A 26595-nucleotide genomic window follows, 5' to 3' on the forward strand; every position below is an offset into this window, starting at 1 on the left:
ATGTTGTGATCAGTTTTGTTGTTTTTTCTTTCTTTTGTCTTTGTCTTAAAATTTTAAATCTTTTATGTGGTGTTTATCCATATTCCACTTAGCTATGAAAGTGATCTTCCTCAAGTATAGGGATGGCTACGACTCTGGGCATTTCCCCATGTTTGGAATGTTTTCCTATTTCATTTCTGCCTCCTGGCTTCCTTCAAATCTCAGCTAAAATCCCACCTTCCATGGTAAGCTTTTCTCTCCTAACTCTGGTGCCTTCCCTCTCTTAATTTTTTTAAAGTCTTAACCTTTTGTCTCAGAATCTATACTTAATATTGGTTCCAAGGCAGAGGAATGGTAAGGGCTAGACAATTGGGTTAAAATTGGGTTAAGTGACTTGCCCAGGGTCACACAGCTAGGACGTGTCTGAGGTCAGATTTGTACCCAGGACCTCCCTGTTAATTATTTCTTATGTATCTTGTGTCTGTCTTGGTTGTACATATTTGAATGCTGTCTTTTTCAGTGGATTATATGAGCTCCTTGAAGGCAGGGACTCTCTTTGTCTTCTCAGTGGTCAGCACAAGGCATGGCACACAGTAGGTGCCTAATAAATGTTTATTGATTGATAGGCTCTCTGGGAGGGAAAGAGGGAAGTATTTAAGGAAAGTTTTGGTGATTAAAAAAACCCATGAAACCCAAAACAAAACATTAAATTTTTTTAATTAAAAAGAAAGGAAAGCTTTAAAAAGAAATATTCTGAGACTATTAGCACCAATTCCCCAAGTGGGTCAGGTCTCCTGAGTTACTAATACGTTATTTTTTTAAAGTTCCTGATCTTAAAGACAAAGTTACTAATTTGCCAGCATTCAGCTCCCAACCTAACACAGGACCTCGTCCGTTTGGGGCACTCTGTTTTTATCATTTTTAGGTCATTTTCTGCAGTCTCTGGGTTGGAGGTCAGACTGTTGTAAACCCTAAGGGGAGACTCAAATTGAAGTGTTTGTTATTTTAAATATTTAAGTTACATTCACGTGTGCCCTAGTTATATTCCTTATTAATGTAATAACTTCTTTTATGTTTCCTGCATTGTACCTGATGTACATTCCACGGTGCATGGATGGGGTGAGGAAAAGGAATTTCATATCAACTTCGTTAAGGTCAGATTGAGGGAGAGAGAGAGAAAAATTTGGCTTGTTTTTCCAACAAGCGACATGAGTTTTAGTTAGTAAGCTTAATGGAGCACTTTAGAATCGTATTAACTCTACTGGCCTGGTGACAAACCTGGGAGAGAAATCTTATGCAGAGGTCTTGAAATTAGCTGAGCAAACTTCCGCGAAGGTCACCGAGGGGTCAGGGGGAGTCGGGAAAAGAACCCCGGCATCCCATGTGGTGATGGCTGCCTACTGACCAGCCTCACGAGCTTGGCTCCTTCCTCTCATCACCCTTTTTCTCCTCCTCACTTAGGTTGGCCCCTTCCCCCTAACCCCATCTTACTGCTTTTAGCTCTTAGCATCTTGACTTGGATGCATTTTGGACAGCCCAAGGATTTGGGGGTGGAAGATGGCTTTCAGCTGCATGCCCTGGAGTGTGGGGACCTTCGCAGATATGCTTGTGGCTCCATTTGTCTCTGATTTGACCACGCTGGTGGAAGAACATGGGACCTTTGGTTTGTTCAAATCTTTTGTCTCCACTACCTGACCCTTCCATGATTGTATCAACTAGGCTTAAGGGGAGGGAAATCAATTGGTCAGGCGCGTCTTGGACTCCCTCTCTCTCCCCAACTATAGCAATCTTAGAAAACAATCTGAGCTATACCTGAATGGGGAATTTCCTAGATCCCTACAGTTAATACAAAGGAGAAAGTGTCTAAGTGGACCAAAGTCGCGTAGAGTACTAGACAGTAACAGCAAGCAAGTAACCACAGCAGGACTAGATAGGAGCGGTCCATAACAGGTACCCTTTTCCTACTGAAGAATGAGGCTGGACACAAGGCTTTTGGAGGCATCATCCAAAGGCTTCTGGGAAATAGTGTGGGGTAATACATAGGGTCAGGAAGAACTGAGTTAAAATTCCAGGACCAATACGAACTGTACGACCATGAAGAAGTTGCTTCATTTCTCTGAGTCTCAGTTTCTTCATCAGCAAAGGCAGATAATAGTGCCTATAGTTGTTTTGGCACAGGCTTATTGCAAAGGTCAGATGTATGTTAAGTGCTATATAACTATCAGTTATTATTATTCTAATTCCTTCTCAGACATTCTGCTTCTGAAATATGGATTATGAAAACCTCTATCTCCAGATCATCTGAGAGTATTAGATGGGAAAGCTAAAGGACATGGATTATTCCATTCTGTCATCTCTTGGTTTAGTTACAGCCCTGCTAGGAGACAGTGGAACGGACCTCATGACCTTTGAAGGTTTTTTATTCTGTTACAGATAGTCTTATCTTGGTCATGAAAGCAAGGGACTTTCAGGGGAGACCACATGAAGATTATTTGGGTACTAACTGATATAAAATGAAGAATACTTTATTTTTTCAGAATAAATTTTATTAATATATTTGTTTTCTCTGACCTCCATTTACCAAAATATAATTCCTCCCCTCTTTTTAGACAGCTACCCCCTATAACAAAGTCTAAAAACAATGAGGAAAAAGTTCCATAAAACTAATCAAAACATCAAAAGTCTGACACTTAAAGCAGTGTTCTACATTTTTATCTTTCATCCTAAAAAAACGGGAATGTACATTCTCATATCTCTTCTTTGGGGATAAGCTGGGTCATTATATGTTTACAGCATTCAGTTTAAATTGTTTTATTTTTTATGGCTGCTCTTTCCACTTACATTACTGTAGCCATTGTGTTTATTATTTTCAGTTCTATGTTATATCAGTTGATTGATGTCTCCCTCCACTTCTCTTTTCATTATGTATTAGAGCAATATTCCATTCATACATGTACCAAAACTTGAATAGCCATTCCCCAATTGATGGGCTTATAGTTTATTTCCAATGCTTGCTACTAGAAAAAAGAGTGTGTGTGCTCACAAAGATATAGGCACATATATAAATAAACATGCACATATATAAATATATATACACCCATGTGCGCTTGTATCGAACCTTTCTTTTTATTACTGATCTGCTTGGTGCATAAACCTAGTGCTTTCTGGGTAAAAGGAATGGACATTTTAGTCACTTTCTTAGAAGAGTTCCAAATTGTTTTCTAGAACAGTTGGACAGGACTCCTTTTCAGATGTCCTATTTGCAAATCCTAGCTATGAAAAATGGTTATAGAACTGTGTAGGGAACTGGTGGATGGGGATCTTGAATGAAGCAAAGTGATTTGTTAATCTCAGATTCGGCTTTAAGCCAGAGCTGGAGAGTCCAAGAAAGCCTGGGAAGTGTTAGGGAGTATGGCACGTAGCCCTATTACTTTCCTCTTTTCCTCAGGGAAATTCTTTTAGATATCTGGGTTTGGGAAAGCCAAGGCTTATGGGGCAGGGGTGGGAGTGAGGGGAGGAGGCAGAAGGAGGGAAGCTTAAAGGGCACCATTAATCCATCCCAGCATCTTATGGTTTATGTCAGATTGACCTCAGTTTCCTCATCTGTAAAATGATGGTTCATGTACATGTATATGGGGTATGTGTATGCTAGATAATTTCTAAGGTTCTTTCCAATTTTAAATCTTTGCTTCTTACTACTATCTTGGTAGATGTCAGAGGAATGGATATTTTAACCTTTGAACATTGTTAATCTCAGTTTGCTGTAGCTCTTAAAACCAGGGCTTCTGATTTGGAAGCTTGAGGGAACTGCATGAAATTAATTAGGTCAGAACTCCTTAAATATTGCCCTTGTAGCTCCTAGCTATGAAGACTGTTTGAGGAGTCAGTTTGGTGGCTCAGTGGATTGAGAGCTAGTCCTACAGATGGGAGGTCTTGGGTTCAAATATGACCTCAGATACTTCCTCGCTATGTGACTCTGGGAAAGTCAATTAATTCCCATTGCCTAGCCCTTACCACTCTTCTGCCTTAGAACCAATGCAGAGAACTAATTCCAAGATGGGAGATAAGGTTTTTTGTCTTTTTTAAAAGACTAGTTAAGAAACTTTGAGGGATGGGGATGAAAGGTACAGCATGGAATGATGTACCCTGGCAAGTCTCCATAATCTAGGGACCTTTGATTGTAGGAGGAAGAAGTTCATTATGCTAATTTTTCTCCTCCTGGTACCTCTAACAGTTTGGAAATCATTAAGACTTCTAGACCAATTCTAGGGGACCCTAGGAGGAAAGGCAAAAAGCTCAGGCATCAAAGAGGCTGCATCTAGGCTCCAAGGACTCCTTTCAATGGGGTCCTGCAGCCTGGCTTCAAAGGCCAATGTTCATAAAGCCAGTGAGTTATCAATCAGCTAATCAACAAACCTTTATTAAGTATCTTAATGTTTTAGATGTTGAGCCAGATACCAGGGGATCCAAAGACAAAATGAAACAGTTCCTAACCTCAACAATCTTACACTGTATTTATGGAGACAATAGATAGTTTTCCTGATGTCATGTCTAAATTGGTCTTTTTGAAAATTCTTTGTTTGCAATTGCTCCTCCATTTCTCCTCTGAGGGCCAAATAGAATAAATCTAAGACTTTCTCATGACAGTCCTTCAAATAATTGAAGACAGTTCTCCTGAGCCCTCTTGGCCTTCTTTTCTCCAAGCTAAACATCCACAGTTTCTTTGACCAGAGGTTTAAGCCCAAGCACGTAAGACTGTCCTCATTGATGAAATTTGCTTGTTCCACCTTCTATTACTGTTTTAAAGGCAGAGTTGATGAGAGCTTGGGAGAAAAGAGATTCTGGGTCTTCTGGCTTCTTGCCTCAAGTGAGAAGATGCCAGGTTCCAGGTTCTCTCCACCAGTTCTTATCTTTATAAGAAATGAACTGAAGGCCTTTCCCCTTTCTGATTCCCATTCTCTGGACCCTCTCCTTTTTAGCAGCATCCTCCTTAAACCGTCATGGCCAGAATTGAATCTAATACTCCAAATCAAGTCTTGGGAGGTCAGAGTGCAGAGGAATTCTTACCTCCATTCTCCTGGAAACTGGATCTCTCTTAAGGCATATTAAGATTTAAATTTTTTTTTCCTAACACAACACATTGATGATTCCTATTCAGTTTGATGTCAACTAAACTCTCAGATCTCTTTTAGACCAAAACATACTATATTTCATCCTTCCTTCCTTCCTTCCTTCCTTCCTTCCTTCCTTCCTTCCTTCCTTCCTTCCTTCCTTCCTTCCTTCCTTCCTTCCTTCCTTCCTTCCTTCCTTCCTTCCTTCCTTCCTTCCTTCCTTCCTTCCTTCCCTCCTTCCTTCCTTCCCTCCTTCCTTTCTTTCTTTCTTTCTTTCTTTCTTTCTTTCTTTCTTTCTTTCTTTCTTTCTTTCTTTCTTTCTTTCTTTCTTTCTTTCTTTCTTTCTTTCTTTCTTTCTTTCTTTCTTTCTTTCTTTCTTTCTTTCTTTCTTTCTTTCTTTCTTTCTTTCTTTCTTTCTTTCTTTCTTTCTTTCTTTCTTTCTTTCTTTCTTTCTTTCTTTCTTTCTTTCTTCTTCTTCTTCTTCTTCTTCTTCTTCTTCTTCTTCTTCTTCTTCTTCTTCTTCTTCTTCTTCTTCTTCTTCTTCTTCTTCTTCTTCTTCTTCTTCTTCTTCTTCTTCTTCTTCTTCTTCTTCTTCTTCTTCTTCTTCTTCTTCTTCTTCTTCCTTCTTCTCCTCCATTTGAAATCTTCCATAGAATGATTCATATGGAAAAATCTTTTATATGATTGTACATGTAAAATCTATATCAGATGGCTTATTGTATCAAGGAAGGGCCAGGGACAGGAGAAATGGAGAGGATTTGGATGCTAAAATTTTTTAAAATTAACGTTAAATATTGTTTTTACATGTAATTGGGTAAAACCAAAAAATTACTTAGAAAAGAAAAAAAAAACCCAACTATTGTCTAAACATTTCTTCCTCATATTATACTTAAACATTCCCCCCCTCCCCCCATAATCCTTACCTTCCATCTTAGTGTATTGGTTTCAGGGCAGAAGAGTGGTAAGGGCTAGGCAATGGGGGTTCAGTGACTTGCCTGGAGTCACACAATTAGGAAGTGCCTGAGGCCATATTTGAACCCAACACCTTCTGTCTCTAGGTCTGGCTCTCAATCTACGGAGCCACCTAGCTACCCCTATTTCATATTATACTTTTGGTGGTGATGATGTTTTTTAAATTTTGTATTCATATGCAAGACTTACATTTATTTCAACTGAATTTCATCTTGGAGGTATGTCTACCTCCTCATCTAGTAAGCATAGTAGTAGGCATTTAATAAATGGTTTTTGAGTTGAAAGAACTAATTCATCCCAATTCTGGAGCTTGCCAATATCCTTTTGGATGCTAACTCTCTCTCATCTAGTATGTTAATAATTCTCTCTCAGTTTTCTGAAGGTTTGATGAGCCTACCATCTATATTTTCTAGCAACTCATTGGCAAAACTGTTAAATAGCACAGACCAAACACAGATTCCTTAGGCACTCCACTAGAGACCTTCTATCTCTATCATATTGGCACTGAATCATTAACAGCTCCATTCTTTAAATCTGGCCAGGGCAGCTAGGGGCTCAGTGGAGAGAGATCCAGGCCTGAGGACAAGAGATCCTGGGCTCAAATTTAGCCTCAGATTTCCAGCTGTGTGACTCTGGGCAAGTCACTTAATTAATGCCTGTTGCCTAGACAGAAGGTAAAAGGTTTAAAAACATTTAGTCATCCAATGAATTCTGAATCATCTTTTCCCCCCTAATCAATCTCTCCATCTTCTTGGCAAGAGGAACATGAGATTCTTTCTGTTAAAATATTTGCTAGCTTTCTAAATCTCAACCAGTCTTTCTCAATCTCTCTGTCTCTATCTCTCTCCCCTTATTTTTTAATTTATTAAAAAATTTTAAAATTTTATTTAATTAGGTGATTTAGAATAATTTCTCATGGTTACAAGACTCATGTTCCTTCCTTCCCCATCCCACCCCAGCCCCCTTCCGATTATGACACACAATTCTGCTGGGCTTAACATGTGCCATTGATCAAGACCCATTTCCTTATTATTAGTATTTGCACTAGGGTGATCTTTTAGAGTCCACTTTCCTAGTTATAGCCCCACTGACCCATGTGATCAAGTCTCTTTCCCCTTATATTAAAAAACAAAACAAAACAACATCTCTTGTATTGTTTCCAAGGCAGAAGAATGGTAAGGCCTAGTCAATGGGAGTTAAGTAATTTTCCCAGGATCACACAGCTAGAAAGTGTCTGATGCTAGATTTGAACCCATCTCCAAGCATATCCACTGAGATACCTAGCTGTCCCCTAGACCTGTCCCTCAATCTCTATTAAGGGACTTAGTCTCTATTAGTCTCTACTGCCTCTGATTACTCCATAAAATTTATCTACTGAAGTTTGTCTTGACAAAATCATAAGTTGTTAAGATATTCCAGAATTTTGTTGGCTCTAACAGAACTAAGCTTCTTAGGAAGGAGTATATCGCTTATCTTTGTATATCCTTATCCTTATCCGAATCCTTATCCATATCCTTATTTTACTAAGTGTTTTACTTATCTTTGCATACCCATTCCCTTCCCATCTGTAAGTGTAATAGTTGGCATTTAAGAAATGCTTGCTGAATTGAAAGCACTGAGCAATAAATCCTCACTGAGGTTTCCACAAAGACTCTCAGGACTAGAATAATTTTTGGTTGGTTCTATCACCACTATGGACCAGATCAGTAGATTGTGGATGAGGTGTCAGGCACAAGAGGAGACACTGAGTTTTGAAGGAGAGAGTAAAGAGCGGCCATTGGGATTGTTTTAAAAGTCTGAACTACCTCTTCTGTAGATTCCATTGAATAATAATGGCTAATGTTTATATAGTTCTCAAAGTCAATATGTCCTACAGGAAACTGGCCTTATTTCCTCCTAAACCTTTCATACATAAAGTCTTTCCAGGTTTTTCTGAACTCATTCTGTGTATCACTTCTTATTGTGCAAGAGTATTCCATTACCACACATATCACAATCTGTGTATGGACACCCCCTCAAATTCCAATTCCTTGTCACTACAAAAAGAGCTGCTCAAAATATTTTTGTAGAGCCAGGACCTTTACTCCTATTTCTAAACTCCTTGGGAGATGGATTCAGCAATGGGTTAAAAGGCATACATAGTTTTATGGCCCTCTGGTCATGGTCCTATGTTATTCTCCAAAATGGTTGTATCAGTTCACAGTTCAACCAACAATGTATTAGAATCCCAGTTTTCCCAGGTTCCTTCCAACATTTATCATTTCCCTTTTTGATCATATTAGCCAATCTGACAGGTGTGAAGTGGTATCTGAGCTGTTTTCATCTGCATTTCTCTACTTAGTGATTTTGGATCATTTTCTCATATAACTAAAGATAATTTTAATTTCTTCCTTTGAGAACTGCCTGCTCATACTCTTTAATCATTTATGAACTGGGAATGTTTTGTATTCTTATAAATTTGAGTCAGTTCTTTATATCTTTGAGAAATTAGACCTTTGTCAGAGATATTTGGTATAAAAATTTCCCTCCAATGTTTCCCTTCTAATCTTGGTTGCACTGGGGTATTTTTGTACAGAAACTTTTAAATTTAGTGTAATTAAAATTGTCCATTTAATTTTTTATGAATGTTCTCTTTGCCTTGTTTGGTCAAAAATCCTTCCTTTATCCATAAATCTTTTCCATGTTCCTCTAATTTGTTTATGGTATCACTTATTTGTGAATCAAGTATCCATTTTGACTTTATCTTGGTGTATGGTATGAGATGTTGATCTATGCCTACTTTCTGCTGTTTTCCAGTTTTCCTGGCAGTTTTTGTAAAATACTGAGTTCTTTTCTGAAAAGCTTGGTCTTTGGATTTATTGAACACTATATTAGTATGGCCATTAACTACCATATGTTGATTGCCTAACTTATTCCATTCATTCAGTACTTTATTTCTTAGTAAGTACCAGATACTTAAAATTTTTTTTTCAGTTACACATAGAAATACTTTTTGACAATTGTTTTATGACATTTTAGGATTTTGATTTTCTTCTTTTCCTCTCCCCCTCTAAGCTGGTAGATAGTCTGATATAGGTTATAGCATTTTTCATCATGGCTCCCTTGTGGATATCTTGAGAACTCACTTTGCTGATAATAGTTTAGTCCTTCTATCCATTTTCACTTTATCTTGGTGTATGGTGTGAGATGTTTATTTATGCCTGTTTCTGCCATACTGTTTTCCATTTTTCTAAGCAATTTTTGTCAAACAATTAGTTCTTTCCCTCAAAACTTTGCTCTTTGTGTTTGTCATATAATACATTGCTATGGACATTAATTATCATATGTTGATTACCTAACCTATTCCATTCATTCATTACTCTATTTCTTGGCTAGTACCAGATTGTTTTAATGATAACCACTTTAAACTATAGTTTGAAATATGGTATATGATCCTTCCTTCAGATTTTTTTTATTGATTTCCTTCACATTCTTGGCCTTTTGTTTTTCTTGATGAATTTTGTTATTTTTCCCTAGCTCTTTAACTTTTGGGTAGTTTGATTTGTATTGTACTGACTAGGTAAATTAATTTGGGTAGGATTGTAATTTTTATTATATTGACTCAACCTATCCATGAACAATTAATGTTTTTTCAGTTGTTTAGGTCTGACTTAGTTTGTGTGAAGAATGTTTTGGAATTATGTTCATGTAGTTTCTGGGCTTGTTTTGGTAGGTATGCCCCAAGGTATTTTATGTTTCCTACAGTAATTTTGAGTGGATTTCCTTTTCTACTTTCTGCTGTTAGGCTTTGTTGGTGGCAAATAGAAATGGTGATAATTTATGTGGATTTATTTTGTATCCTACAGCTTTGCTAAAGTTGTTAATTATTTCTATTAGTTTTTTGGTTGATTCTGGTGGGTTCTCTCTCTCTATATATATATATATCACATTTTCAAGGTGCAATAGCTATTTCTTCATTGCCTATTTTAATTTTTTTGATTTCTATTTCTATTTTTGTTGCTATAACTAGCATTTTTAGTGTAATATTAAATAATAGTGGCAATAATGGGTATCTTTGCTTCACCCCTGATCTTACTGGGATGGGTTCTAGTTTATTTCCATTACAGATAATACTTTTGATGGCTTTAGGTATATGCCATTTATCAATTTAAGGAAAGTCCATTTATATCAATGTTTTTATAAGGTATGGGTGTTGTATTTTGTCAAAAACTTTTTCTGCATCAATTGAGATAATCATATGCTTTCTGTTGTTTTTGTTATTGATATGGCCAATTATGGCGATAGTTTCTCTAATATTGAACCATCTCTGCATTCCCAGTATTAAACCAACTGGTATGATCCTTGTGATATAATGTTATAATCTTCTTGCTAGTGTTTTATTTAAAGTTTTTGCATTAATATTCATTAGGGATATTAGTCTATAGTTTTATTTCTCTATTTTAGCTCCTCTTGATTTAGGTATCGGTATCATATTTGTGTCATAAAAGGAATGAATAGGATTGCTTCTTTTATTTTTCCAAATAGTTTATGTAGTATTGGAGTTAATTGTTCTTTGAATGTTTGGTAGGATTCATTTATGTATCCTTCTGTCCTTGGATCCTTCTTAGGGAGTTTTTTGATGGCTTATTCAATTTATTTTTTATTTGAGAGGATTGTTTAAATATTCCAATACTGTTTTTGTTAATCTGGGTATTTATATATTTTAAAAAATATTCATCTATTTTGCTCAGATTGTCAGATTTTTGGCAAATAGTTGGGCAAAATAATTTCCAAAATTGTTTTAATTTTTTCTTCATTGGTTGTAATTTTATCTTTTTAAGTTTTGATACTGGTAATTTGGTTTTCTTTTTTAAAATCAAGTTAACCACTGTTTCTTTTATTCATTTTTTATAAAACCAGCTTTTTCTCTTTTTTATAAGTTCAATAGTGTTTTTTCTTTCAATTTTATTAATCTGTCCTTTGATTGTCAGGATTTCCAATTTGGTATTTAATTGGGAGTTTATTTTTTTCTAGTTTTTTAGTTGCACACCCATTTCATTGATACACTTTTTCTTTCTTTCTTTTTTTTAAACATTATTTTATTTGGTCATTTTCATACATTGTTCATTGGAAACAGATCATTTTCTTTTCCTCCCCCGCAACCCCCCCTACCCCTTCCCTAGCAGACACGCGATTCATCTAGGTATCACATGTGTCCTTGCTCTGAACCCATTTCCTTGTTGTTGGTATTTGCATTAGGGTGCTCATTTAGCGTCTCTCCTCAATCATGTCCCCTCAACCTCTGTAGTCAAGGAGTTGCTTTTCCTCAGTGTTTTTACTCCCTCAGTTTGTCCTCTGCTTGAGGATAGTTTTTTTTTTCTCGTAGATCGATGCAGATTGTTCAGGGAGATTGTAAAGCCATTACTGGAGAAGTCCATTACGTTCTCTTGTACCACAATGTGTCAGTCTCTGTGTACAATGTTTTCCTGGTTCTGCTCCTCTCACTCTGCACCACATCCTGGAGGTTGTTCCAGTCTCCATGGAATTCCTCTACTTTATTATTCCTTTTAGCACAATAGTATTCCATCACCAACATATACCACAATTTGTTCAGTCATTCCCCAATTGAAGGGCATCCCCTCATTTTCCAATTTTTGGCCACCACAAAGAGAGCAGCTATGAATATTCTTGCACAAGTCTTTTTCCTTATTATCTCTTTGGGGTACAAACCCAGCAGTGCTATGGCTGGATCAAAGGAAAGACAGTCTTTTATGGCCCTTTGGGCATAGTTCCAAATTGCCCTCCAGAATGGTTGGATCAATTCACAACTCCACCAGCAATGCATTAATGTCCCTACTTTGCCACATCCCCTCCAGAATTCATTACTTTCCTTTGCTGTCATATTGAACAATCTGCTAGGTGTGAGGTGATATCTCAGAGTTGTTTTGATTTGCATCTCTCTGATTATAAGAGATCTAGAACATTTTTTCATGTGCTTATTAATAGTCTTGATTTTTATTTCTTTTTTTTTTAAATTAAAAACCCTTACCTTCCGTCTGGAAGTCAATACTGTGTATTGGCTCCAAGGCAGAAGAGTGGTAAGGGCTAGGCAATGGGGGTCAAGTGACTTGCCCAGGGTCACACAGCTGGGAAGTGTCTGAGGCCAGATTTGAACCTAGGACGTCCCGTCTCTGGGGCTGGTTCTAGTCTTGATTTCTTTAGCTGAAAATTGCCTATTTATGTCCCTTGCCCATTTTTCAGTTGGAGAATGGCTTGATTTTTTGTACAACTGGTTTAGCTCTTTATAGATTTGAGTAATTAGACCTTTGTCAGAGGTTTTTGTTATGAAGATTGTTTCCCAATTTGTTGCTTTCCTTCTAATTTTAGTTACATTGGTTTTGTTTGTACAAAAACTTTTTAATTTGATGTAGTCAAAATTATTTATTTTGCATTTTGTGACTCTTTCTAAGTCTTGCTTGGTTTTAAAATCTTTCCCTTCCCAAAGTTCTGACATGTATACTATTCTGTGTTCACCTAATTTACTTATAGTTTCCTTCTTTATATTCAAGTCATTCGTCCATTTTGAGTTTATCTTGGTGTAGGGTGTGAGGTGTTGATCCAAACCTAATCTCTCCCCCACTGTCTTCCAATTTTCCCAGCAGTTTTTATCAAATACTGGATTTTTGTCCCAAAAGCTGGGGTCTTTGGGTTTGTCAAAGACTGTCTTACTGAGGTCATTTACCCCAAGTCTATTCCACTGATCCTCCTTTCTGTCTCTTAGCCAGTACCAAATTGTTTTGATGACTGCTGCTTTGTAATATAGTTTGAGATCTGGGACTGCAAGGCCACCTTCCTTTGTATTTTTTTTTTCATTATTTCCCTGGATATCCTTGATCCTTTATTCTTCCAAATGAACTTTGTTATGGTTTTCTCTAATTCAGTAAAATAGTTTTTTGGTAGTTCAATGGGTATGGCATCAAATAAGTAAATTAGTTTGGGAAGGAATTGTCATTTTTATTATGTTAGCTCATCCCACCCATGAGCAATCAATGTTTTTCCAATTGTTTAGATCTAGTTTTAATTGTGTGGAGAGTGTTTTGTAGTTCTGTTCATATAGTTCCTGTGTTTGTCTCGGCAGATAGATTCCTAAGTATTTTATATTGTCTCGGGTGACTTTAAATGGAATTTCTCTTTCTAATTCTTGCTGCTGAACTGGGTTGGAGATATATAGAAATGCTGATGACTTATGTGGGTTTATTTTGTATCCTGCAACTTTGCTGAAGTTGTTGATTATTTCGATTAGCTTTTTGGTTGATTCCCTGGGATTCTTTAAGTAAATCATCATATCATCTGCAAAGAGTGACAGCTTGGTCTCCTCATTGCCAATTTTAATACCTTCAACTACTTTTTCTTCTTTAATTGCTACTGCTAGTGTTTCTAGTACAATATTAAATAATAAAGGTGATAATGGGCATCCTTGTTTGACTCCTGATCTTATTGGGAAGGCTTTGAGTTTTTCCCCATTGCAGATGATGTTTGCTGATGGTTTTAGGTATGTACTGTTTATTATTTTTAGGAAAGGCCCTTCTATTCCTATACTTTCTAGTGTTTTCAATAGGTATGGGTGTTGTATTTTGTCAAAGGCTTTTCCTGCATCTATTGAAATAATCATGTGATTTTTGTCAGTTTGCTTGTTTATATGGTCAATTATGTGGATGGTTTTCCTAATATTGAACCATCCTTGCATTCCTGGAATGAATCCTACCTGATCGTAGTGGATTACCCTTGTGATGACTTGCTGCAGTCTTTTTGCTAGCATCCTATTTAAGATTTTTGCATCTATATTCATTAGGGAGATTGGCCTATAGTTTTCTTTCTCTGTTTTTAACCTGCCTGGCTTTGGGATCAGTACCATGTTTGTGTCGTAAAAAGAATTTGGTAGAACCCCTTCTTGGCTTATTCTGTCAAATAGTTTTTTATAGCATTGGGGTTAGCTGTTCTTTGAATGTTTGATAGAATTCATTTGTGAATCCGTCTGGACCTGGGGATTTTTCCTTAGGGAGTTCTTTGATGGCTTGTTCAGTTTCTTTTTCTGATATGGGGTTGTTTAGGTAATTTATTTCTTCTTCTTTTAGTCTAGGCAATTTATATTTTTGTAAGTATTCATCCATATCACTTAGATTGCCATATTTTTGCCATATAATTGGGCATAGTAGTTTTTAATGATTGTCTTGATTTCCTTTTCATTAGAGGTGAGGTCTCCCTTTTCATCTTGTATACTGTCAATTTGGTTTTTTCTTTCCTTTTTTAAATTAGACTGACTAGTACTTTCTCAACTTTATTTGTTTTTTCAAAGTACCAGCTTCTAGTCTTATTTAATAATCAGTAGTTCTTTGACTTTCAATTTTATTAATTTCTCCTTTGATTTTTAGGATCTCTAATTTAGTTTTCATCTGAGGATTTTTAATTTGATCACTTTCTAGTTTTTTAATCTGCATGCCCAATTCATTGACCTCTGCCCTTCTTAATTTGTTTATATATGAACTCAAGGATATAAATTTTCCCCTGAGTACTTCTTTGGCTGCATCCCATAGGTTTTGAAAAGATGTCTCACCATTGTCATTTTCTTCAATGAAGTTATTTATTGTTTCTATGATGTGTTCTTTGACTAACCAGTTTTGGAGAATTGTATTGTTTAATTTCCAATTAATTTTTGACTTATCTATCTATGTACCCTTACTAATTATTATTTTTATTGCACTGTGGTCTGAGAAGGTTGCATTTATTATTTCTGCCCTTTTGTACTTGTTTGCAATGATTTTGTGCCCTAGTACATGGTCAATTTTTGTGAATGTACCATGTACTGCTGAAAAGAAAGTGTATTCCTTTCTGTCCCTATTTATTTTTCTCCATATGTCTACTAACTCTAATTTTTCTAAGATTGCATTTGCTTCTCTCACCTCTTTCTTATTTTTTTTTATTTGATTTATCTAGTTCAGATAGGGGAAGGTTCAGATCTCCCACTAGTATAGTTTTTCTATCTATTTCATCCTTGAGCTCCTATAGTTTCTCCTTTAAAAATTTGGATGCTCTGCCATTTGGTGCATACATATTGAGTACAGATATTTCCTCGTTGTCTATACTGCCTTTTATCAGGATGTAATTACCTTACCTATCTCTTTTAACTAGATTTATTTTTACTTTGGCTTTGTCCGATATCATGATTGCTACTCCTGCCTTCTTTTTATCATTTGATGCCCAATAGGTTTGGCTCCAACCTCTTACTTTCACCCTATGCATATCTACCTTCCTCATGTGTGTTTCTTGCAGACAGCATATGGTAGGGTTTTGGATTCTAATCCACTCTGCTATTTGCTTGCGTTTTATGGGTGAGTTCATTCCATTCACATTCAGAGTTATGATTACTAGTTGTGTATTTCCCAGCATTTTGATTTCGGCTCCTTTTCCTGCCTTTTCTTCTTTCACTATTTCCTTCTATACCAATATTTGTTTATAGTCAGCACCCCCCCATCATTCCCTCCCTTATATTACTTCCCTTTCTATCCCCTCCCTTCTTATTCCCTCCCTGTAGTCTTTTTAAAATCCCCCCCTCTCCCTCCCTTGTACTGCTTCCCTCCCCACCAGTCTGATTTTTACCCTTCTACTCCCCTATTGGGTGCAAATCTATTCTCTTCCCCAATGGATTGTATTGTTCTTCCCTCTTTGGGTCCGTTTCAAAGTACATAAGAGTTGAGTATTTCCTATCTCCAACCTCTTTACCCTGCCAGTGTATCGATGTTCGCCCCTCTCCCGCCATGAGCTTCTTTGTGACATATAAATTTGCCCCCATTTGTTTCTTTTCCCATTTCTTTTAGTCATAACCTCTTTTCTTTTTTAGCTCTAGTCATGTATATATATGTATATACATATGCATGTATATGTATTTATGCATGCATATATCTATATACCTATTTATGTCTTGTCCTTTCATCCTATACAGTTTGTCACTGTTCCCTCTGAGTGTAACTCTTCTAGCTGCTCAGGTGATAGCAACAGTTTTTAAGAGTTACCAATGACCTCTTTTCTTATAGGGATACATATCATTTTAACTTATTGAGTCTCTTATAAAAATTTTGTTGTTGTTTTGTTTGTTTTTTCCCCCTCTTTTTTAATTACCTTTTGAGGATTCTCTTGAGTTCTGTGGTTGGACATCAAATTTTCTGTTCAGGTCTGGTCTTTTATTTATGAACGCTTGGAACTCTTCTGTTGTGTTGAATGACCATACTTTCCCCTGTAAGAATATAGTCAGTTTTGATGGGTATTTTATTCTTGGCTGTAGACCTGGTTCCCTTGCTTTCCAGAATATCATATTCCATGCCTTTCGGTCCTTCAGTGTGGATGCAGTCAGATCCTGTGTTAACCTCACCATGTTTCCATGGTATCTGAATGGCTTCTTCGTGGCAGCTTGTAATATCTTTTCTTTCATCTGATTGTTTTTGAATTTGGCTATAACATTTCTTGGTGTTTTCAGTTGGGGATTAAATACAAGGGGTGATCTGTGGATTCTTTCAATCTCCACTTTCCCCTCTTGTTCTAGGATCTCGGGACAGTTTTCCTGGATAATTTCCTCTAGTATTATGTCCAGGCTTTTTCTTTTGTCATGGTCTTCTGGTAGTCCAATTATTCTTAAATTGTCTCTTCTTGAACGATTTTCTAAATAGTCTGGTTTGTGAATGAGATGCTTCACATTTTCCTCAATTTTTTATTCTTTTTGTTTTGTTTTATAGTGTCTTGCTGCTTTATGAGGTCACTTGATTCTAGTAGTTGTATTCTGGTTCTTAAAGATTGGATTTCATCCCTGGCTTTTTGGTCATCTTTTTCCTTCTGGTCTGATTTTCTTTGAAGATCGTCTTTCATCCTCTTTACCTCATCTTTCATCTCCTTTGCCTCATCTTTCATCTCCTTTGCCTCATTTTCCAGCTGGTTGATTTTGGCTTTCAAGACACTATTTTCTTGTTTTAGTTCAAGTGCCTCTGTTTCCAGATGACTTATCTTAATTTTTAAGTTCTTTTCCCAATTGTCTTCAGCCTCTCTTAGTTGTGTTTTGAGTTCTTCCACAGCCTGTATCCAATTAGCTGGAATTTCTGGTTTCATGATTGCTGTCTGTGATTTTTTTTCTTACTATAGCTGAGGCACAGTAGATTCGACTCCATACCCTTACTTTTACTTTGAGTGTGTTTCCTTGCTTTAAATGTTTTTTTTTTAATAGATAGCATATTGTAGGATTCTGGTTTTTAATCCACTCTGCTATGCTTTTATATTTTATGGTTAAGTTCATCCCATTCACATTCCCAGTTATAATTGTGGGTTTCCCTCAATCTTATTTCCTCCATGTTTACTCTTCTCTCTCCCTCTTTTCAACCTCACCCTGTTCATAGGTGTTTTTCTTCCAACCATTTCTTCCCCCAGTTCACCCTCCTTTTTGTTTTCCCCACTCCCTCTTATTCCCAATATTCTCTCAGTTAAGGTAGGTTTCTCTAGCTGCCTGAGAATGGGTGTATATTCCTACTTTTAGCTAATTCTGATGGTAGTAAAGTTTAAGCATTACCTGCTGAGCATCCACCCCAACATCTTTCCTTCCACTGTATTGACTCTCATGAGCCTCTTCGTAAGAGAGGAAGTTTGCCTCCCTTCTATCTCTTCTTTTCTTGTCTTGCCATTGATGTGGTGTGTGTGTGTGTGTGTGTGTGTGTGTGTGTGTGTGTGTGTGTGTGTGTGTGTGTGTTTGTGTGTGTGAGTATTAGTCCATCCTATTCAGGTAACTCCTTTTTGTCTTTCTATGTATACTCCTCATTGCCCCAGTAGTGAAAAAATTCTTAAGTATCTTATCACTTTAAGTACCTTAAGCATATCACATATTATAGATATCTTGGATTTCTCAATTTTCAACATCCCAGGTATGAAAGCCAATTCAATCTTATTGAAAGCCTTAAGTTTTCACTTTCCTATGCCCCTCTTTAGTATTAACTTTGCTCATTGCATTTCCTTTTTAGCTCTGATTTTTTTTTGGTTAAGAAAGTCTGAAAGTCCTCTATTTTATTATATATCAGTTTTCTCCCCCACAGGATTATGCCCAGTCTTGCTTAGTATGTATTTCTTGGTTGTAGTCCTAGAACCTTTGTGTTTCAAAAATATCATATTCTATGCCTCCTGGTCCTTTAATATAGAAGTTGCTAGGTCCTGTGTAATCTCAACTATGGTTCCATGATATTTCATTTTTTTCCCTTCTGGCTGCTTGTAGTACTTTTCCATGGCCTGAAAGTTCTGGAATTTAGCTAGAATTGTCCTGGGCCATTTTATTTTGGGGTTTCTTTCAGGGGGTAATCAGTGGATTCTTTCAATTCTATTTTCCCCTCTTGTTCAAAGATATCAGGGTAGTTTCCCCCAATGATTTCTTGTAATATGATGTCCAGACTCTTGTTCTTGGCTTTCAAATATTCTGATGATTCTTAGAATCATCTTTCCTGTGTTTGTTTTCTAGGTCAGTTGTTTTTGCATTGAGTTATGTCAGATTTTCTTCTATTTCTTTCATTCTTTTGATTTTATCTTATTGTTTCCTGATGTCTTATGGATTAATTAGTTTCTATTCAATCAGATCTAATGTTTGGAGATTTATTTTTTCCTTGACTTTTTGTTTCCTTTTCTATTTGGCTAATCCCACTCTTTAGAGAATTGTTTTCTTCAGAGCATTTTTGTGCTTGCATTTCTTTTTGGCATATTCTAGTTTTTAGAGAGTTTATTTCTTCAGTGATTTCCATCCACCCATCCCACCAAGCCACTGTTGAGTCTTTCCAACAATCTTTTCAAGTTCTTCTAGAGATTCTTTTGGGACTGACATCCTTCCACACTTTGTTTTGAGGCTTGATATATTTCCTTTTTGGTATTGTTTTCTTCTTCTGAATTCAAATTTTTATCTTTCCTGTCACTGAAGTAAATTTCTAAGGCCAGGTTTTTTCTTTAACTTTTACTCATTTTTCTGGTCACTCTCCCCTATTTATGTTGAGGTTCTTCTCTGCTACTAAGGTAGAAGGAGCATTGTTCCACAGTTGCCTAGTGCTCTTCTCTGATACTTAGGGTAGGTCCAGCTGTTTCTTGCAGTGTATCTGTTGAGGAGATGACTCTGCTGGCTTGCTGTGTGTAGACTTGCAGCCATTTTGTCCAGCTATATTCCACTCCCTATGCTGCTAGTTACTTTATTGTCTCATGGCTGGTCTGGTTCCCACTCAGCTGCTTTGTTGCCTCAGATACTCTGTTGCTTCACTGCTTCAGGCCACATGGGAGTTGGTTAGTTTTGTGCCCTCTCTGCCTTCACTCCCCATGTGGAGTGGCTCAGGCTGGGATCCTTCCTATTCTGCCACTTCTTTGCCTTTGGCCATATAGCAGTATGTGGGGCTGGTCTGCATTCAGTCAGTTGCCACAGATGCTATGCTCCTTGGGTTACTCTTTCTTTTTACGACAGTGACACATGTTCCTCTGGCTTCATTTTGAGGCCATTTGTTTTCTTTTTTTGTGGTTGTGTGAAGGGTTCAGGTGAGCAGAGCATCTTTTATTCTGCCATCTTAAATCCCAGGTTGCAATTCCCTCATCGATCTTTTAAATGCTAAGTATATCAGCCTTTCCCCAATGCTCTTGATCTTTCTGCAGCATTTGATACTGTTGATCACTTCTCTCTTGATTTTTGTGAGACTAATCTTCCCTGGTTCTAGGAAATTCCTTCAAATCTCCTTTCCTGGCTATTTATCCATATCATGCCTACTAACCATGGGTGTCTGTGAATAAATTTTAGAGGATTCATGATCTTAAATGGGTGGAAAACAATATCTTTACCTTCATTTAACTTTAATTGAAATTTAGCATTTTTAAAAATTAAGAATTAATTTAAAAATTAAAATTAGAAATTAAAAATTTCATTATAATAAGGGGTCCATTGACCTACCTGCTCTGCCCACAGGATCTGTAACCCCAAAATATTAAGAATCTCTAATCTAGAGAGGGGAACCCAAACTTAGTGGGAATATTTGACTCTGGCACTTGGGTCTCACTGGCCCTGTACTTTATGACTAAAGAACTTGAATCCTTGTGGCCCCAGAAGTGAGAGTAGACCCCACGTTGGGCGTCATTCTGTTGAGATTTGCTTAACAAACCAGGATGAGAAAAATGATTCTGAGATTAAAAGAGGGCCAAACTGGCAGACACACAGACAGACAGACACGCAGAAATCCTCTTGCTGAACAGTGACAAAGTTTAATGATTCGGGTATATACTTTATAAGGAAAATGATGTAGGCTAAGGGATTAGGAAAGCCTTTTATAGGGACAATAATTAGTAATACTTTACAAAATAGAGACAATGTGGATGTAGATTACCTCAGTGGTTCTAAATGGAGTTTTCTATAGGTGATAATTCAATATGTCAATGTGTAACTACCTAGCTAAGTTTCTCATAGAATTCTTGCACCAGTGATTTCTTGGTAGAACATATAATATTTATAAAGGGGAAATGTTTGTTTTTCTCATGCTTAGGAGTAGGCTGTGTGTTTCGCAACTCCTAAGCTATGGCTTTGATTTTACTGTGGCCTATTCTCACTACTAAGAGCTATATGTCCTGATGTGTCCAAATTTTGCACTATTTGGTGGGGGATGTCAGAGTCCCTTGATCCTCTATTTTCCTTATGCCCGCCTTCCTCACCTTCCACACCATTGAATTACTACCATACTGACTTTCACTAACCCTCTGCCTTTACTCTCCCAAAGTATTGAGGTTACCAACCCACTTTCCTTTTCCAAGAAAAACCTTTAGTCATTGGATCAAGGGCTCTGGTCCCTGTGAAGTGTAGCTTAGTAAACCCTGGGAATTTATTTCACAAAAGTTTTCTCATAGCCATTCACTGAGCCTTGGAGCTGAGATTTACTGCTTGTGGTTATTGAATCTAGTTAAAGTGGCATCAGTTAAGATGGGAACAATCAGGGGGCAGCTGGGTAGCTCAGTGGATTGAGAGCCAGGCCTAAAGATGAGAGGTCCTGGGTTCAAATCTGGCCTCAGCCACTTCCTAGCTGTGTGACCCTGGGCAAGTCACTTGACCCCCATTGCCTAGCCTTTACCACTCTTCTGCCTTGGAGCCAATACACAATATTGACTCCAAGACGGAAGGTAAGGGTTTTAAAAAAAAAGATGGGAACAATGTATAGAGGGGTCATTCTTCCTGTTTTATGGATTGCCAATATTAAAAAATAATTGCCCTTGATTAATACTTAATCTCTTTCAGGCAGTATGTTCCATTCGATTGATCTTCATTTGAATGCTTTTCTTGGATGAGTACAAGAAAGGGGTATTCCTCTGCCCTCCTTGGTCTCTCTTTTCTATCTCATACTATCTCTATCTCCCACCATCATAGTCTAGTTCTCTCTCTAAATAACCCCAAATGTGGAAGTCAGTCACCACACATTTATTAAATGTTTACTATGTGACCATACTGAGGATGCAAAGAAAGGCAAAGACAGGATCTCGTCCCTCGTGGAACTTATATTCTAATGTGGGAGACTACATGCAAAAAATTGTACATAGAAGATACAAGTTAAATGTGAATGAAAGATAATCTCAGAGGGAAGGAAAGAAGATTTATATTGGGTTTTTCCCCTAGGTCTCTTCACCCTCAACCCACACACCATCTTATTGATAGACACTCAAATCAAGGGCAAATTCCTATGAAAATCTTCTTGAAGAAAAAGGATAGTTTCTCTTCACTCTTTTTTTGTAGTCCATGGGATTTTTTTGGAGCTCTTTAGGTCATTGTTCCTGAGATCATTATCTTCCTCCTGTAGTCTTCTCCTTAAATTTAAGTTCTGATTTTAGAGTTAAAGAGGGAATGGATATTGGGATAGGACAGGGGTCCCTCTTCATATCCATCTTTCCCTGAAAGTTTTTTTTAAACTCTAAAGTGCTATGTACATAATATTTTATTATTACCTTCACTATTATTTATATTTTAATAATATATTACTTATAGAAAGAGTATGTAAATATATTTAGAAATGATAAATATCACTTATGTATTATCTGTATAGGTGCATATTATTTATTATTATTGTTAATCTTGCCTTGGCACAAAGGATTGAGGTTTCCACCTGCCAAACCATTCAAAACCTGATGAGACTGAAGAGACTCAAAGAAAAAACTAAAGAACCTAAAGAAATTGAGTATTTTTTAAGAGACTGATGGGGGCAGCTAAGGATTTAGAGCCAGGCCCAGAGACAGAAGGTCCTATGTTCAAATCTGGCCTCAGACACTTCCTCGCTGTGTGACCCTGGGCAAGTCACTTAACCCCTATTGCCTTAATCACTTTTCCTCCTTGGAACCAATACACAATATTAATTCTAAGACAGAAGGTAAGGTTTTAAATTAAGAAAGAAGAGAGAGAGAGAGAGAGAGAGAGAGAGAGAGAGAGAGAGAGAGAGAGAGAGAGAGAGAGAGAGAGACTGCTGAGACTAGAAATACTGGTGCTGAGACTAGTGATCTCTCTTCTCTCTTTCTTGCCAATTCCTGACCAACCCTCATGCCAGTCCAGGGCATTGATCTCTACCAATGAGGAGGACAGAGTCCCATACAAATGGGATTTTGGCTTCAGATTACACCCCATTCCCAGAAAAAGAAAAAAACTCCCAGTTTGAGAGCTTGACATTTTTAACTTAAAAACTTCCCACTAGCTTTACTGAAATGTCTCAGGTAACAATGTCTTTTGTGGCCACGAAGCCCTTGGATTCCTGTCCCCTTTCAAATCCTGAACAAATGCTCCCTTTTCACATGGCTGCACTTTCCTCCCCAAGGTCTTGCTCCTGACAAGTCTCTGAGAAGAGATGCTGCTCTTGGGAGGGGGACTGGGAAGGGGTAGGGAGGAAGAGGTAATGAGAAACAGGACAATAGTTTGTCTGATTTAGCCCTATTGAGAAAACTAGAACATTCAGTTCACACAGGTTGATCTTACAAACATCTGCTAGGGAGGCCTTGGAGACTGGAAGTTCACAACCTGGAGACCTCTTATTTGGGACTAGCTTTGGAATGGTACCAGTTCGAATAACAAAAATAGAACTTCCCCCCTCTCTACCCCACCGTTTTGCCCCCTTAGGGCAGGGGGTAAAATATTACACTGATGTGAGAGAATATTTGCATATATGGTACTTGATTCAGGTAGGGGTGGGAGGCATCATTTAAACTGTTTTAAGTGAGCAAAGATTATTCTAGCATTTGGGGTTTGGGTAGTAGCTTTATTTTTATTCACTTTTTTTTTAAAACTATATGAACTTGATTGTAATTAGATATTGTGACTATATTAATTTGATTTGTATTGACCTTAGAACTTTCTGGTTCAGAAGTTAATTTGAATCTACTCTGGATGGAGTGGGAGCACACACATAGATGTTTCTTCCCTTTCATCATATTACATCCTTGACAGGTGCTGCCGGGGACAGAGATTACTTCTGCTTCCTGGTCAAGGAAAGCACATTGCTGGACTCTCCTGGACTGGAAAAAGGGGAGAATAGTAGAAAACAACAAATGATAAATTACCCAGGTTGTTCCATTGTTTCAGTATTTCAAATGGCATATTTTCTCTTTTTTCTACTACTTACTGTCTGAGTGACTTTAGGTGAATTAATTTTTCTTCTCTGAGCCTATTTTTTTATTTGTGAAATTAGGGATCAAAAATGTTTTTGATACACACACATAGACACAGACATATACATACACACATACAAGTTCCTCCTTTTTCTGGGAGGGTAAGCCACTTAAGAGCATAGATAAGTATTTTATTGTTTTGTATAACCCCAGAACCTACTACAGTGACTGACACAGAGTAGACACTTAATGTTTGATTAGAGAACCTCTAAATTTCCTCCCTGTCAATCTAATTGCCCAAATGCAGATCATAGGTTGATTTGGGGAACTTTTTTCAATGTAAATTATAGAAGAAGGAAAAAGAAAGCTTCAACCACATCTTATTCCAAATCCCATGTCTCCCAACCCCCAAGCCCAAAGGACATTTATAGTTTTAAGACTGTGTAACTCAAAGGAAAAAAGACCTATTTGTACAAAATTATTTATTGCAGCTCTTTTTTGTGGTAGCAAAGAATTGGAAATTGAGGGCATGTCTGTCAATTCAGGAATAGCTAACCCAGTTGTGGTATATGATTATGATTGGGATACTATTGTGCTATAAGAAATGACGAACAGGATGATTTCAGAAAAATCTGGAAACACTTACATGAACTAGTGCAAAGTGAAGTGAGTAGAACCAGAATAACTTTGTACACAGTGACAGCAATTTTTTTATGAACAAGTATGAATGACCTATTCAATTCTCAGCAATGTAGCAATCTAAGACAATCCCAAACTCACGATGAAAGATCTTCCCTATAAGAAAGAACTAATGAAGTCTGAATGCCAACCAAAACATACTATATTTCCCTTCCTCCTTTCTTGTTTCTTTGTTTTCTTCCTCACTTCCTTGCTTCCTTCCTTCCTTCTTTCCTTTCTTCCTTCCTTCTCCTCCTCCTCCTTCTTCCTCTTCCACAAAATGACTAATATGGAAAAATGTTTTTCATGATTGCACATGTAAAATCTATATCATATTGCTTACTATTCTCAGAAAGGGAGGATGGGTGGAAGGGAGGGAAGGTAGGAAGGAAGGAAGGAAGGAGGGAGAGGATTTGGAACTTAAAATTTAAAAAATTAATGCTAAAATTGCTTTAATATGTAATTGGAGAAAATATTATTAAAAGAAAAAAACTGTGCATCTCTCCCTACCCCATTAGGTTAATTTTATCCATTCAGTAAATGTTGGAGGAGGCCAGATTAGTCTATCTCCACCCTGTTCCATCCTAGTCCAATTAAATCATAACAGTACTTTCTGATCCTTGACTCAGAAGAAGTACTTTGAGTTTCCTTGAAAAGAACTAGCCCGGGCATTAAGTCCTTTAGTGGCTCTGATTGCTTCAGATACCAAATCTTGCATCTTCATACCTTGGGGTCTGTGAATAACTACTTGGTTCAGTGGAGGTCATGGAGTAGCACTTTCTTTTGTTGAGCATGACAAATGGACAGAATTGTTTCAAAATGAGAGTGATATATATTCTTGCCAGTTGATTTGTCTAGATTGGTGCCAGATCTCTCTAAAGAAGCTATCTGTATTTGCTAGTGGGTTGTGTTTGTTGTTCAGTTCTTTCCAGATGCCCGACTCTTCATGACCCCACTTGGGGTTTCCTTGGCAAAAATTCTGGAATGTTTTGCCATTTCCTTCTCCAGCTCATTTCACAGATGAGGAAAGTGAGGCAAACAAAGTCAAGGTACTTGCCCAGGGTCACATAGCTAATAAGTGTCTAAGACCAGATTTGAACTCATGAAAAGGAGTCTTCCTGACCCCAGGCCTGCCACTCATCTACTCTTCCAACCAGCTACCCCATTTGCTGGTATTCATATCCTTTATTCCCTGAAGTCCTTAGGGAACAACTCACTGCTGAAGAAGTTCCCTCCCTAGCAGGGAATACTTTCTCCCCCACTATCTCTCATGAGATAAAAGGCTTACAGATAGTGTTTCTATAGACTATCCAGTTCACCCACTTTCCATCCCCAAGATGATGACAAACTTATAGGACTGGCTTTTTTTTTGAGAAGGGAGAGACAGCTCTAGTGATGCAACCCATGGTTTTCTCTCAGAAGTCAGTCACTTCCTTCACATGGTTATTCTCCTGGGCTCAGACCTTTAATTCCCAAAGGCAGAGAGGAGAAGGTGGGGACAGGGTACCTTGCTGCTGTCAACTTCCACATCAATATAGAAAAGAAATTCCCTTAAAAAAATCAAAACCCCATGTTCATAATTTAGGACTGAAATCAAATCCTTTTCAACAGAATACTTACTGAAATGAACTAAATAATTTTGCCCTCCTTTGTTATTGTTGGTCTCAACCACCCTTCCTGGCTTTCTTCCCATCCTCTTCCCTCCCACCTCACTCACTACCTCATGGGTCTGCTGTTCCACCATGAATCTGAAATTTCTTCATCTCCTTCTTGGTCTTGCACCAGATTGAAGATTTTGGTTTCCATGGGACTTGCTTGGTTTAGCTGGCTCAGGCGACACAGGAAATGCCCTTCTCACAAGACTACTCTATTGAATCTCTGAGATCTGGAGAAGATGGTAGCCATTAAAAGTAGCGAAATGAATCATCAATGAAAATCATAAAATAGAATATAAATCCTTTTTTTTGAGACAAAGATGAAATTCTAAAATTCACACATTGTTTTTAGAATTATAACATTTAAAATTTTATTAATACATGCCTTTAAAATATTATAGTTATTCCCTAATATAATAACCTTTCCACCCTTCCTTATAGCACATGTAACCAGAAAATGTAAATCAGTCAAGAAAAGCTGAGTTGTCAGTTATCCCCTGAACCAGATGACTTGTCTGAGCATTCTCAGACTTTTTTCCTTCCTTTCTTTT

Source organism: Monodelphis domestica, chromosome 1 (genome assembly GCF_027887165.1).
Source record: "Monodelphis domestica isolate mMonDom1 chromosome 1, mMonDom1.pri, whole genome shotgun sequence".
NCBI classification, from domain to species: Eukaryota; Metazoa; Chordata; class Mammalia; order Didelphimorphia; family Didelphidae; genus Monodelphis; species Monodelphis domestica.